Source organism: Capra hircus, chromosome 28, assembly GCF_001704415.2.
Source record: "Capra hircus breed San Clemente chromosome 28, ASM170441v1, whole genome shotgun sequence".
NCBI classification, from domain to species: domain Eukaryota; kingdom Metazoa; phylum Chordata; class Mammalia; order Artiodactyla; family Bovidae; genus Capra; species Capra hircus.
The window spans coordinates 9,133,864-9,150,250 of record NC_030835.1 but is presented as its reverse complement, the minus strand read 5'-3'; the positions used below and the strand labels follow the sequence as shown (position 1 = coordinate 9,150,250).

The window sequence follows — 16,387 nt, the reverse complement described above, 5'->3', positions numbered from 1 at the left end:
TAAAAGTAAAAAAAGGCATTACATTTCCATTACTGTTCAGGGGAAATTGTATCTGAAAATTCAGGACACAAGGTGATGGGAAAACAGATGAGGAGAGAGACAAGGAGTGAGACCAGCAGAGAGAGACAAGGAAGGTTTCATGTTATCATGCCTGGAAATTTTGTGTGAATTAGACACATGGACAGGTATTCTAGGCAAAAGGTAGATGTAGGTGGTCAGAGCTCTGCCAATCTACCAACTTGTAAGAAAACCATTTCCTGCAACACATAAGGTGACTGTGGGACTGTAACAAGCCATGAAGATGGAGGGATCATCAGGAAAGGCAGTCCATGAAGGGCAGGGATATATATTAAAGCCTTTGAATTGGATATTGGACATAATCTCACCCCACTAAAAGATTTAGGCACGAGAGTGACATAAACACGCTGCATTTATAAAGATGGCTCTTTCAGTGGTTTGAGAAATCTTATAGATTATTGCTCTCTGGTAGAACTACCTGTGATGATGTACAGAAATGTTCTATGTCTGCACTGTTTAATAGGGTAACCACTAACCATACATGGCTATTGAGCATTTGAAATGTGGCTAATGCTACCAAGAAACTGAATTTTTCAGTTTACATAATTTTAATTAATCTAAACTGAACTTTTAATAGCCACATGGGGCTGGGAAAACCACATGGAGCAGTGCAACTCTAGATGTAGGATTGACTTTATCCAAGGTTATCGAAAGAAAGCAGTTGCAGACATTTAGGTTTCTTTGTGCACACTTTTACTTTCTCTAAATATAAGAACTTAAAAGGAGAGATGAGTTGTCAAATAATTGCACCCCATTTTACCATTCTCTTTCTTCTCTGAAAAGTCCTCCATACTGAAAACTGTTCTCAGAACTCTCAGGACTAGAAGGGTTGATAACAAGAAATGTGTATCTGAATATCATGACCTGGGGTTTGATATTCAGTCCAAATATATATTTAATTAAAAATGTAATTTAATATATTTAGCAATGGCAGGTTAAATCCTTGAAAATTAAACTGATCAATTAATTTAACATGCATTTTTAATTCATTTAAATATGTGCTGAGTACTATTCGCCAAACAGTATGCTGGATGCTGGGGATAAAGTTGTGACTAAGTCTGAATTCCTAGAAATTCACAATCCAGCAGAGTGGGCATATTATACATAGAGCTAATCATAATACAGTGAATGACATATGGTGATGGAAATTCAATAAAATGATCACCACACCAGAAGCATGGAAGTGCTTAATTCCGCATGAAGAATTAGGGGGGAAATTAAGTCAGGAGTTGACTCTGATATTGAAATGAGAATTTCAAGGTGAACTAGCAGGTGGGGAAAGATAGAGGATATGAAAGTGGTAGGTGAGTAGCGGTGATTGGAAGAGTGAAAAAACTGCAGAGAGTTGAAACAGCATGATTTAAGTATGAAAACCAATTACTTGTCTTAAAAACTATACATTAATGTTTATGCCTGGGAAACAGGATGATGAACAAGGTTGAAGCTAAGAAGCTACACACTGTACGAAAGTGACAGACACTGAATGACTTTTCTTTTGAATGATATAACTTAGATTTAAAATTTTAAGGATCTGGTAGCATTGGGAAGTAATAAGTGATGAAGATTAAAATAGGCTGCCTAAACCTGAATATGATTGGACAGATATTTTTGAAGTATTTTAAAATTTTAATGTGGAGGTCCATAACTAAGGTCACTAAGGGCTTCCAGCCTGGAAAATTATGTCTTCTTCCTTTAATATGACATGTTTTGTTTTTCTGGCTCATCAATTCCTTAACACTCTTCTCTCCAAATAATTTAAAACTCCACAACTCTCTACAAACGAGAGATCAACCTGAGACCCAATAGATGAGCAGGTAAGGGATTCAGAGAAAATAGGGGTGGCTGCAGCATTTGTGGCTGGAGACAGTGGAAGCTGATACTACTAATGAAATGGGGGAGATGTAGGAATAGTTGAGATTTGGGAGAGTGGTAATGGATGCTTACTCCTTGGAAGGGAAGTTATGACCAACCTAGACAGCATATTCGAAAGCAGAGACATTACTTTGCCAACAAAGCTCCCTCTAGTCAAGGATATGGTTTTTCCAGTGGTCATGTATGGATGTGAGAGTTGGACTGTAAAGAAAGCTGAGCACTGAAGAATTGAACAGCTTTTGAACTGTGGTGTTGGAGAAGACTCTTGAGAGTCCCTTGGACTGCTAGGAGAGCCAACCAGTCCATTCTAAAAGAGATCAGTCCTCGGTGTTCATTGGAAGGACTGATGCTAAAGCTGAAACTCCAGTACTATGGCTGCCTCATGTGAAGAGTTGATTCATTGGAAAAGACTCTGATGCTGGGAGGGATTGGGGTCAGGAGGAGAAGGGGATGACAGAGGATGAGATGGCTGGATGGCATCACCGTTTCGATGGATGTGAGTTTGAGTGAACTCCGGGAGTTGGTGATGGACAGGGAGGCTTGGCGTGCTGCAATTCATGGGGTCGCAAAGAGTCGGACACGACTGAGCAACTGAACTGAACTGAACTGAACTGAATGGATTCAGAGCCATTTCTGCTCCTAGCCACTCTTGATCTTTTCACTAAGTGACGGTAATACTCACCCTCTTACCAAGCACCCTGCCGCCCTAGTGAGTTTAATCTTTGTGAGATGATTACTATTACTATACATCCATCTGACTGGAAATCACTATCTTTCCTATCTTCAAGCACCTTCAAGCTGCATGGAAGAAACTATCTGGACACACAGTAGTTTATCTGTGTGGAAAATACTTTAGCATATCTGACAGAGAAGTCTGCCTTAACGGTTTTCTTTCCAAGTCACTTTGCTCCAGGAAAGGACATGGAAATCAGTTAATAGCCCATGAGATTTTTTGCAGAAATGGAAAATGCACTAAGGATGGAATTTTTCAAAGAGAAAGAAAGAGGCAAATGCATATTGAGCTGGAATCAGATGCTTTGAGTAGTGCTGTTTAACTTTCCTTTACCTAAACACATTTCTAGCAGTTTCCAACTAGCTTACTTCACTCAGCTGAACTTAGAAATGACCAATATTTCACAATCGATAACTGATCTCCAGAGAATTCTGCCAGGTTCCTTTTCCTCTGCCCATATCCATAGTTCACAAGTCATGACTCCCCATGGCTCCTTTGTCCCATTTGAATTTCATAACTAGCTATTGATTATTCTTCTTGGCATTGATGTATAGCCTGATAAGCATACAGCGAATGCTTATTCATGGGCATAAAATACATCCAGTCCTAGTCCCAGGACTGTGCTTACAAAGTCCACTGACTCCCAAACAGAACAGGATGGCAAACTGTGACATAGTACCTGGTAATATAAAACCAATTGCTGGCCTTCAGCTCATTTTTAACTTCTAAAAGTTTATATTTCCTAAAATTGTATTTCTGATGAAATAACATCATAAATTCTACCCTGGATATGAGGCTTGGGCTACCACATACACACACTGTAAATGCATTCAGTACTCTGGGGCATGTTTGGAAATATTGACTGCATTTAAAAACTAAAGCAAAAGGAAAAGACAGCTCCTAAAGCCCAAAGCCATAATATTGTTAACTTTTGAAGGAAAACAAAGAAAAATAAAGTTATTTAATGCATCCTAAAATTCCATGTAACATTATAGGCTGCTGCTGCTGCTGTTGCTAAGTCGCTTCAGTCGTGTCCAACTCTGTGCGACCCCAGAGACAGCAGCCCATCAGGCTCCCCTGTCCCTGGCATTCTCCAGACAAGAACACTGGAGGTCAAAAGCACAGGAGAAAGCCCTAAGGTGCTCACGGAGACTTAAGGGGATACTGACGGGGCATCACCCCAGTGGTCTCACATAACTATGACCAGATCAGTTGCCCTGGAGGTCTGTGGTTTCTTAAAATTTCCTCTGTGCCGTCTCCTCTCCTAGACTCTCCATCTTCTAGCCCAGGATTATTGCTGCTTTTATCAGACATTACCAGTCTGAAGATGCCATATCACCTGGGAGCTGTTAACTGGACTCAGCTGCCATATCACCTAGGGCCTAAGAGTACAACAGTGTCCAGCACACTGGTGTCACAGAAATACAGGTGTGATCGTAGATGTGTACTGCTGAGAAATGGGGAATACCTTTCACCCTTTAAGACATCCACTTTTCTGTGATCACTTAATATTCAGTCTCTTAATATTCAGTCTCTCCTCCTTGCAGTGATCTAGTGAGTGAAACGGGGACCTGCCTGAAGAGAACTCCAAGTAGGAGATACCAAGTTCTACCCACCTCCTCTTGTGCAAATCAGAGCTTCTTATGAGATTATGTCCTGGCTTCCCCTTGGATGAGGAATGTGACTTTGACCAGCTATGGTGGACCTATCTGACATATGTCACCAGGCAAAAGAGTTATGACATCCAGCAGTGAACAGCTTAACTTCAAACAAGACCCTAATTACTCAGGAAAAGGAAGTGAAGCTGGTGAATGAATCATCTGACCACACTCAAGGGCAGATTTCAATATAAAATACCACCTTTTCAAAGTGATTGTGAGCTTTAGAAATTATGACTAAAATGTCATTGAGAAGACCTTATGTAATCTTTTTAAGTAGCATATATCTAAAGTAGTGAAAATATGATCAAGGTTACTGGATTTTGCTTGATCAAAGTAATTTTAATCCTGGATTCACTGAGATAAGCTTACTATCAAAATTAATCAGATGATTAAAGAAGATTCTTAAAACACTCTCCAAGTGGTCATAATACTTTTACTTTCCAATAGTACCTTTCTAACTACAATAGAATAGTGGGAAAACAGGAGCTGGGGTAGTGCTGAGCTAGTCTTCAAAATTAAATTCTGGTTTTGACGTTTACTGACTATATATACGTTTTCAAGCTTAGGCCCAAACTGCACTGTTAACAAACGGAGGGTATAATCCTTACCTTGTATGGTTTTTATTAGCAGGAATAATAAAAAATACAACATATCTTGCTCTACATTCAAATAAATAGTAGCTGCTCAATAAATAGTGTACTTAAAAATCAATATATAACATGTCATTCTTGATCTAGATGCCAAATCTTCATTCGTTTCTCTTTCCCTAATCTTCTATTTTATGAAGTAGGCTAGTCAGTCAAGGCATGGATAACTACAGGAAATGAGAGAGTAAGAACTAGAATTAGACTCTTGCTGAAGAGAGACATAGAGTTGGTAGAGAAAACAGAAGGGTGGGTACCTTCAATGTGAACACAATATCCAAAGTGGTCATCATTCATAAATCATAATACAGGCAAGCCGTTGGCATCAGGGGCCCAGACAAAGTGACAAGTGGGCAGCCATCACTGTTAGCTGGTATTGGAATCCAAGACACAAAGCTGGTTTTCAAGCTCTGGGCAGAGAGAAGATGAAGCACTAGGCAAATCAGAGGCCCAGCTCCTTCCCTTGGTAATAAACACACTACCAAGCCAAGAGATTAGACAGAGAGAAAGTCAAAGCTTAGTACTTGAAAACAGATGCGCAAAGGTGATCTTGATTGAGCTGCAGATGCATGAGGTGGAACCATCTGATTGCTTCCTGTAAGATGTGAGGGAGCAAGTTGGTAGCACCTACTGTCCTGGGGGCTGGGAGGGGGTGACCTCTGGACAAATATAAGGTATCAGACCACTTTGTATGGTCTAGAATATTAGGAAACGCAAGAAAGAACTGATGAATTGAGTATATGAAACCACAAGCAAATATAGCAAATCTGAAGGAAAAGACAAGAATTGAAGGATAGAATGGGTGACTTTTGCAATCACTAAGTCAGTAAAAGGGGAGCACAGTGAAGCTGAGGAGCAGGACAGAGGAGATGCTGTCAGTCTTAGAGGGATGTCTCCTTTGTAGGGCAATGAAACTCCAGCTTAATAAGGGAGAACAGCTGATTAAAGGAACCACATGTGACTAAAGATGAGCTGCTTGATGCTAAGACAGTTCCTAAGGATACTGTAGTTTTAGGCAAAGGAGAAAGGACAGCATAGATATGGAGAGGGGTCTGACACGATCAAAAAGCAGCAGAGCCTGTTGTTATTCCTTAGGTGCCTAATCAACTGTTGCTATATTTAACTTCCCAGTCCCAAGGCCAGGGCATCAGATAGAGATCTAGACAGGGGACATGAGAGTCCATCCTTCACTAAAGTGACACCCAGAGCAGGAACTAAACTGTCTGAGGCATAATTGGTCCATCTAACAAACAAAACTGTTTTACCTACCTCACATGATTGCGTAGATGAGAACAGCATCTCTGAACCACGTGGTAAATGTGGTCACTATGTAATGTTACTATGTGAGTTGTTTTGTAGAAGGTAATTTTTCTGAGTGGTTGGGCACTTAGAGCCCCAGGTCCAGATAAAATACAGGAAGGTGACATTGGGATAGAGAGGAAAACAACAGAATGGGAAAGCCTAGAGATTTCTTCAAGGAAATTAAAGATATCAGGGGAATATTTCATGCAAAGGTGGGCTCGATAAAGGACAGAAATGGTATGGACCTAACAGAAGCAGAAGATATTAAGAAGAGGTGGCAAGAATACACGGAAGAACTGCACAAAAAACATCTTCACGACCCAGATAATCATGATGGTGTGATCACTCTCCTAGAGCCAGACATCCTGGAATGTGAAGTCAAGTGGGCCTTGGAAGGCATCACTATGAACAAAGCTAGTGGAGGTGATGGAATTCCAGTTGAGCTATTTCAAATCCTGGAAGATGATGCTGTGAAAGTGCTGCACTCAACATGCCAGCAAAATTGGAAAACTCAGCAGTGGCCACAGGACTGGAAAAGGTCAGTTTTCATTCCAATCCCAAAGAAAGGCAATGCCAAACAATGCTCAAACTACCACACAATTGCACTCATCTCACACGCTAGCAAAGTAATGCTCAAAATTCTACAAGCCAGGCTTCAGCAATACATGAACCATGAACTTCCAGATGTTCAAGCTAGTCTTAGAAAATGCAGATTAACCAGAGATCAAATTGCCAACATCAACTGGATCATCAAAAAAGCAAGAGAGTTCCAGAAAAACATCTATTTCTGCTTTATTGACTATGCCAAAGCCTTTGACTGTGTGGGTCACAATAAACTGTGGAAAATTCTGAGAGATATGAGAATACCAGACCACCTGACCTGCCTCTTGAGAAATCTACATGCAGTTCAGGAAGCAACAGTTAGAACTGGACATGGAACAACAGACTGGTTCCAAATAAGAAAAGGAGTACATAAAGACTCCCTGCTTATTTAACTTCTATGCAGAGTACATCATGAGAAACGCTGGGCTGGAAGAAGCACAAGCTGGAATCAAGATTGCTGGGAGAACTATCAAGAACCTCAGATATGCAGATGACACCACTCTTATGGAAGAAAGTGAAGAGGAACTAAAAAGCCTCTTGATGAAAGTGAAAGAGGAGAGTGAAAAAGTTTGCTTAAAGCTCAACATTCAGAAAACAAATATCATGCAATCTGGTCCCATCACTTCATGGGAAATAGATGGGGAAACAGTGGAAACAGCATCAGACTGTATTTTTGGTGGTTCCAAAGTCACTGCAGATGGTAATTGCAGCCATGAAATTAAAACGCGCTTACTCCTTGAAAGGAAAGTTATGATCAACCTAGATAGCATATTCAAAAGCAGAGATATTACTTTGCCAACAAAGCCCCATCTAGTCAAGGCTATGATTTTTCCAGTGGTCATGTATGGATGTGAGAGCTGGACTGTGAAGAAAGCTGAGTACCGAAGAATTGATGCTTTTGAACTGTGGTGTTGGAGAAGACTCTTGAGGGTCCCTTGGACTTCAAGGAGATCCAACCAGTCCATTCTAAAGGAGATCAGCCCTGGGTGTTTTTTGGAAGGAATGATGCTAAAGCTCCAGTACTTTGGCCACCTTATGCGAAGAGTTGACTCATTGGAAAAGGCTCTGATGCTGGGAGGGATTGGGGGCAGGAGGAGAAGGGGACAACAGAGGATGAGATGGCTGGATGGCATCACCAACTTGACGGACATGAGTTTGAGTGAACTCTGGGAGTTGGTGATGGACAGGGAGGCCTGGCGTGCTGTGATTCATGGGGTCGCAAAGAGTTGGACACGACTGAGTGACTGAACTGAACTGACACTGGGAATGCCTCCATTGTGAGTACCCGGTCCTTTCCTCAGATGAGAAATTGTCCCAAGTCTGGCAGGTGTCACATAAGAGGGCGGATGATCTGGCGGCCTCTAAGGCATACCTCACTTCTCTGCCAACCACCGTCATGTAGGCACTCATGTCATCACACCATCTCCAAGTGCAAGGAGCAGAGACCTTCTCTCTGTGTACCTCCCAGCTACCAAAGCCCACAGAAGTGGTGGCAGCTGAAAAGGGAGACAAATCAAGGTGAACTCACAGATGTGAAAAGCAGCAAACTGAAAATATCAATCATGTTTCCCAGCACTATGAGAAGCACAGTTCATTTGTTACACCTCAGATTACTTTAAACCAGATGCTCTGTAGGAAATGCCACAGAGCAAAACTGCATAGAAGAGTTTAAATGTGACAGTCTGCATCACAAAATAACATAATTCTGGTGCTCCCAAGGACAATAAGTCAGAATCAGTTTACAGAAAAAAAAAAAATCAGAAAAGGAAAGGTTTTCCCTTCATTTGATGTTTTAAGAAAGTTTTTAATCCAGAGCGTCTCAAACTTGAGTGTGCCTCTAGACTACCTGGGACCTTATCCAAATGTAGATTCAGATTTCACAGGTCTGGGAGGTGCGGGTGGGGGAGACACTGCATTGCAACAAGCTCCCAGATAAGGCTGATAGTAGGAAGGTACTAGACAATCAAATTGAGGATTTTAAAATAGCTCTTATGACTTGTACATACAGATGAGAGAAAACTGATAGGAAAGGAAAGAAGATAACCATCTTATAAAATGAGTCAGTGATATCAAAACAGAGGGATGTTGTGGGGAGGGAGGTGGGAGGGGGGTTCATGTTTGGGATCGCATGTACACCCGTGGTGGATTCATGTCAATGTGTGGCAAAACCAATACAATTTTGTAAAGTAAAATAAAGTAAAAATAAAAATTAAAAAAAAAAAAAACATGCTTGAAAAACGCTTGATGTTTGATGTTCTCTTGTGACACTTACTGTCATTTGAAAGTGTTCACAATTCATTTGTGAAGTCAAGATACATAGACATAGACACAGACATAGACACACGCACATAGACATGTAAGCATATGAAGTCAGAACCACTGTGTACCCAGGGTGAAAATAATGCACTGAACTAACTCTGAAGCTTCTGTGTGAATGGCTGTTACAAATAATAGCCCTCAATAAATGGTTATCATTATCAATAATGGTAGTAACATATCAGTAGACTTTGAGTTTCTCAAGTAAATTCTCATCAATATTTTTAATCTTACTATGGAAGAAAGTGAAAGTGAAGTCACTCAGTTGTGTCTGACTCTTTGCAACACCATAGACTGTAGCCTACCAGGCTCCTCGGTCCATGGGATTTTCCAGGAATGAACACTGGAGTGTCATTTCCTTCTCCAGGGGATCTTCCCAACCCAGGTATCGAACCCGGGTCTCCTGCATTGGAGGCAGATGCTTTACTGTCTGAGCTACTGGTTTTCTGATTAAAGTCAATAATTTTCTTCTAATTTTGGAGGAGATATAGAAAAAGATATAAAATGTTTGAATTCATGCTTAATCCAATTATGAAGTGATGTATATTTTTAATACTCCCATTTGTGAAAATCCATGCAGTATTCATGTCAGATGATATTATAAATATAATATAGTGTAAATTTGTGTATTTAAAATTAAATAGTGTATATTTTGTATCTTTATAGTCACAAAATATATAGTAAAAATTTCCTATATTATAAAATATGAATTTTTATAATCAATTTTAAATGTTCTTTTCAGTGCAATACTATAATTTGTTAAAGTATTCAGTTATTACTTTTACCAGATGTTTATGATGTTTTCTAATTTTAATACTAAAGTTATATTATAATGACTGTTCTTGTAAACATTATTTGTGCACACGTGGTTATATCATGAATTCAGAAAAAAAATATTGCTGAACTAAAGGGTATGTGCCCTTTTTAAGGTTTTGATACATATTTTCAAATTAGCCTGCAAAAGAGCTTACCCATATCAACTCCCACAGGCAATAGGGCAGCAAGGGGGAAGCATGGATATGGGGTGACGGGGTGAGTAGGAGAAGAGGGGTTTGAGAGAGGGAGGTCTGTAAAGAATGGCAATGGCTTTGACTTTCACCCTGAGCAAAATGGGCAGCATGGATGCTTTGTGAGGAGTAATCAAAGTCTTTAACAAATCAAGAACCAAAGTTTGAAGACCATGAAGGAGAGCATTATAGTAATCCCGATGAGAGAAGGCCAGGGCTGCAGGATGGAGATGGTGGATAGACTTCGGATTCTGGACTTAATCAAAGGCAAGGACAACAGGATTTGCTGAATATGAAGGGCAAAATGGGTAACGATGAGTTCAGGTTTTTTAGTATGAGAAAATGGGAGATGTGTCATTTCCTGAGTAGGAGAAAAACTGTGGGTGGACCAAATGGGCTGGGAAAGAAACTCAGCCACTCAGTTTGGTCAAGTCTGATTTGAGATGTCTTTGGGATACTAAGTGGACAGTTAAATTGGTAAGACAGAGCCTCTGTAGTTATTAGTCTAAATTGCTCCTCAATTTCTTTTTGAGTTATGACTATTATTTATCCTAAAGTGATACTTTTCTATAAAATAACTTTTTTTCTTTTTTATTAACATAAACTTATATACAGAATTATCTTCCTTTTATCTTTCATATACTTTGGATGTTCAAATAATTGTGTAGGTTTTTTCCTTCTTTTTTCTTGATGAAGCTAGTTCACAATTAGCTGTGTTCTTATTTGTCTTATTAAGTAGGTGTAGATATTTCTATCCAATTTTTATCATTTCTATTTACAGATTCCTTAATTTTCTCTCTATATTTACTGATATCTCTGTTTCTTCATGTTCTCTTATTCTTCTACCAACTATTTACACTGAATGCTTAATATATTTTAATTCTTTTTGCTTACCAGTAAAATTTCTAAGGATGTGATTTGTGTGTTTGGTGAGAATACACACATTTTTATGCACATGGTTCATATTTTTGTATTTTATAGTTTCTTTTTAATATTTTCTTATCTGATTTATCCTTTGACCAAGCACTTAATTAAAATATTGTTGTTGTTGTTTTTTTTAACAGCAAACATTTGTTTTTATTAGAAAATCCCATTTGGTAAGAGCTTCCCTAAGCCACCACAGAGACTGGGTAGCCTCCAAAAGTCCCATAGCTTTCACCTTATCTTCTACCTTCTTTTGATAGGGGATGGTGGGCAACGGGTGTGGTGTCAGGCAGTCTCAGAGGTGCCCCATCCTAGACCCCTGAGAGAAGTCACATCGCTAGCAACATGCCCTATGACACCTTGAGGTGGGGTGGGGGTCACCACAGGGCCCCTAGGCTCAGGCTGTTGCCTTAGGCAATCCTCTTTATATAGCTTCAGGCAAAATCAAAGAGGCTTTCATAGCCTCCCAGGCCTGGTCCTTTGCTTTGGTTGAGAGCAGGTCAAGATCCAGGAGAACATAGCCAAGGGCTAAGGGAGAAGAGATTGTGTTTGAGATACCCTTTGGAGTCTGGAAAGCACCTGGACATCTGGGGAAGGAAGGGCTGTGGAAGTCCCCATTCACTTTTTCTTGACTTTAGGGGTATCATATTTCCTCTTGCTGGAGTTCCACAAGGGCAGGAGTATGCCAATGGGAGGGAGAGTCATGACCCCAAAGGTCATCCAGTCCAGGAAATGGAGGGAGAATCCCCTCTCAAACTCTCACTGAGACAGGGATCTTTCCTGTCCAGTTGCACTGGTAAAGCCCATCACAACGGACCCATCCTCCTGAGCCAAGTAAGTAATAGTTGCTGAGGTGAAGTGAAATAACCAGCCTTGAGAGGGTGCAGGACCACTGTGTGGGAGACGCTGCTAGCAGGTGCAATCTGATCCCATTTGACACTGAGCATCCCAGACACAATGTCAAAGAAATCTTCTAGAGGGAATAACATCATCAGATAATTCCACATCTAATACATACAGCACTTGAGCCAACATTGTAGATGTACTGTAAGGTCAGGTCTCACCCTTCCATGGCACATTGCTGTTCAGCAGTGATTTAGAGGCCAAAAGCTTGGCTCCTTCCCCTGCCTGAGTGTCAGTAAATAGATCCAAAACCACGAATGCCAGCAGCCTCATCATGTGCACCCCCAAAGCCTTTTGGGGGTCACCAAAACCAGAATCATATGCTGTTCTTTACAAATGTCTAAATTGTATGCTTTTTATGTTATGGTTGGTTATTAATTTCTATTTTCCATTTCTTCCAAGCTACAAAAACTGCATTTTGCAATGCTACTTTTATACTTTTTGGGTGTATTCTTGAGAAGAAGACACGTTAACTGATATGAAACTAGACACAATACAATCCATTATATTGACCTCATTACTTTTACTTTGAAATTAAAGGGAGCTTCCTTTTCTGCTTCAAATGATCATCTTTCTAAATCTACCCTGTGTAACCCTTCTATTGTTGATGATGTCAGAGACCATATTGCTCTGAGCCCTTTTACAGCTTTGGGACATTTCTTGCTCATTGTATTGCCTCAGAAGCATAACCTAGAAAATATTTTCCTGATAACATCAGCACTTAGCAATACTATAAATCTAACACTTAAATCTAACTCCAAAATTATTCTTGAATTTTCTTCTTTCCTGGAAGGTTTGTTCCCTGCCTCTCTCCTGTGCTTGGAATCTCTGCTGGAACTTCAGTTAGATAATGCTCCTTGCTCAGAAGTTAAAAGTTTCTGTCCTCCAACTCTGGATCCTCTAGACCTAGGTCTTCTGCTCAGGCTGGTAGCATAATGAGAATATACACGAGATAAGCAAACTGTTATATTGTAGAGACAGCACTACTCAGATTCTGGTCAGCCACATTCCTGGGTCTGGTCATTTCAAGTGGAATAGAGAAATAGGGATTTTGTTAATCCCTGTGGAAGTCACCATTTAGCCCCAAAGCTTTACACATTTTAGGAATGAGATACAAGAGCTGAAAAGAGATAATTCCAGGATATCATGGGAGAGGACAAAATGTGGGGAGAAATAAATGGGAAATACCAAGGTGTTTGTCTGAAACAAAAATCAGATTAAACTGGAAATAATAAGGCCTCGTGGCTTCATGGATTTCCCTAGTGGCTCAGATGATAAGGAATCCACTGCAAAGCAACAGATGCAGGAGACATGGGTTTGATCCCTGGGTCAGGAAGATTGACTGGAAAAGGAAACGGCAATCCACTCCAGTAGCCCTGCCTGGAGTATTCCATGCACAGAGGAGCCTGATGGGCTACAGTCCATAGGGTTCCAAAGAGCTGGACACGATTGAGTGACTAACACATTCATTTTAATGGAATGAAAGTATTTTAATGTTCTATGTCATTCACTATTATTTTTTTTTCTACAGTCATTTACTAAGTGTTATCTATATTTCAGACATGTGAGTCTAAGACTTATGTCTTTTTTTTCATTAAAAAATAATAAAATTTAAAATTTTGATTCAATAAGATAATTGAACTGTGCATAGTAAGCACCCAAATGGTTGCTGTCATTATAACTATTATGTTTTGGGTTCTGGATATTTGTAGAAGGAGAAACTATTTTCAACCTAAGGTTAAACTCAAAAGGTGGAAGTAAGGGATCAGGGAAGTTTTTTGGAAGAGATGCACTTCTAAACAAGGGAACACCTTGTTTCTGCTTCATACCTAGTTCATGTGTGTGCTGTACAGAACTATCCCTTACATCTCTTTCCTGGTGTTTGATCAGACTCTGGCCTAGTGAGTGTTAATCAAACTCATTGCTTTGCTGTCTTTTATGTCATTAGTTGGAGTATCTTTTTATTTGACCTAATCTGTTGGTAATTTATTCCTTGAAATGAACAGTGAGTGAATAAGACCCCAATCAACAATAAAGACTATTCTTGCCCTGCATTTTAACTAGACACATTTTAATGAAGGGGGATTAAGAAGATTCAGGTGGCATTTTAAAATGAAATGAAAACCAAATCAAATGCAGATGACACCAGGCATACACGTCTTGCCTCATGGTCTTTTATAGGCAGTTAGTAACTAGCTGAAGGAGACTGAAGGCATCACACGGCATATGGCGAGATAAATATGGCTTACTTTTAAAACTGCATTTGTGTCACACAATTAAACATTAAAACTCTGTATTCCTGAAGATTCTGCTGCAAAACTTTAAATTTTTGCAAGTTTCATTGTAACCACTCTGGAGACTTTTGAAGACACGAAATCTATCATTAGAAGCAGACGATCTAAGTCACATGATTCCAGAAAACTATTTTTAAAAAGGTGCGAATAAGACTTGCAATCCAATCCAGGGAGCAGCTCAAGTAATAACCAATATTCACTCCCAGCTACACTGTCCCAGTGAACAGAAGATATAGATGATTGTGCCTCCCTAGAGCCCAGCAAGGGAAGCAGAGTTCTGAGAACCGACTTGTCCCAAGAGGGAATCAAGTGGAGCTGAATTACTGCAAGTCCAAGCCTTGTCTGCAGAGCATAACAGCTTCAGCAAAACTGAGGTTAAGGAGGTGTGTTCCAATATCATTTTGCCACTGCAGCAAAACCAAGACTGACTTAATTAGTGCATTGAATATAGCTTCTGATAGATATCAAAACTAAGGCCCGCCTGAGAAAATGGGCTTTGGTTTCTAAACCTCATTCTTACTGAATTTGGAAAGAAAAAATAAAACAATATTTTTTTCTTAAAAGTTTGAAGAAATATTTCTAAATTATTTTAATCTAAAAAACATTTTTAAATACTCATTGGAGGGACTGATGCTGAAGCTGAAACTCCAATATTTTGGCCACCTGATACGAAGAGCTGACTCATTTGAAAAGACCCTGATGCTGGGAAAGATTGAGGGCAGGAGGAGAAGGGAACGACAAGGATGAGATGGTTGGATGGCATCACCAACTCAATGGACATGGGCTTAGGTGAACTCTGGGAGTTAGTGAAGGACAGGGAGGCCTGGCATGCTGCAGTTCATGAGGTTGCAAAGAGTCGGACATGACTGAGCAAATGAACTGAACTGAACTGAAGAAAAAAAAGTCCCACTCATGTTTCTTTGTCTCAATTTTAAAAAAACTGAAAATAGCTGGAGATCACAGGGTACAATTTAATCAATGGTGCCAAAGCAGAAGCCTGAAGAAAATCTCTCAAAGAAAGATGCCAACGTGGAGTTCCTGGCTCCACTATCATCTGTAAATGCCAGCAGTAAGGTTCTCACCGCAGAAGGCTGCTCTGATGATTTAATGAGTTAATATGTAATTAAGGTTCTTATAACAATATATAGAACATAATAAACAATATATGCATTTGTCATCATTATTACTATTTTGATATTATGGAGATGTAATCTAGACAGTCCCGGATGAGTCAAATAATATTTAAAACCTTTCATTTGATGGGCATTTAATATGTTCAAGGTACTTTATGTAAACTGACTTAATTTTCACAATAATCCTATGAGGTGGATACTACTGTTATTTCAATTTTATAGTTTGAAAATCTGAGGCTTAAAAAAATCGTCAGTTGCTCAAATTAAGGTTAAGTCAATGGGCTGGAAAGTAACTGCCTCAGCGTTTTAACCAGGCAATCTCCTTGAAGCAGCTGCTCTTTAATAACTAAGTTGAATGTCCAAAACCAACAAAGGCAAGATTTATAGTGGCCAAGATCAACATGTAAATCGAGTGAAATCTAACCTAGATGTGCTACACTTGTGACTGTATAAGCAAAGTCACATACGCCACACCTGATGCAGGGGAGCAAAATGTGTCACCCCAAAATATGCCTCTTTGAGCTAAAGGCAATCAAACCCAGAAGTTTTAGGAAAAGCTCCTTACCTCCCTCTCAAATGCCTTAATTCACATAGGAGGGGGCCCTGTAGCATAAGCCATCTGTACCAGACATTCTTTTTCACCTAAGAAATTTATCTGTGTAACAGGGTAACCATTGTTTGCTAAACATCTTACTGTCCCTTCCAGTGAATGGCCTTCCTCCCTTTGTATCCCCACGTCCCTGTAATCCTTTCCTCAGCAGGATGCAATATAAGCTTCATTTACCTGGCTGCCCTTTGAGTCTTCCTATCTTTATGTGGCTTCTGCATGTTTGTAAATCTGTTTCCTCCTGTTAATTCGTCCTATATCAATTTAATTATTAGAATAGCAGAAAAATCTACAAGGGAAGAAGGGAACT

The 16,387-nt window shown here is 39.8% G+C and overlaps 1 pseudogene; it reads right to left on the bottom strand.

Annotated features, from left to right (window-relative positions):
- On the bottom strand, positions 11,759-12,316 carry LOC102191678 (annotated as a pseudogene).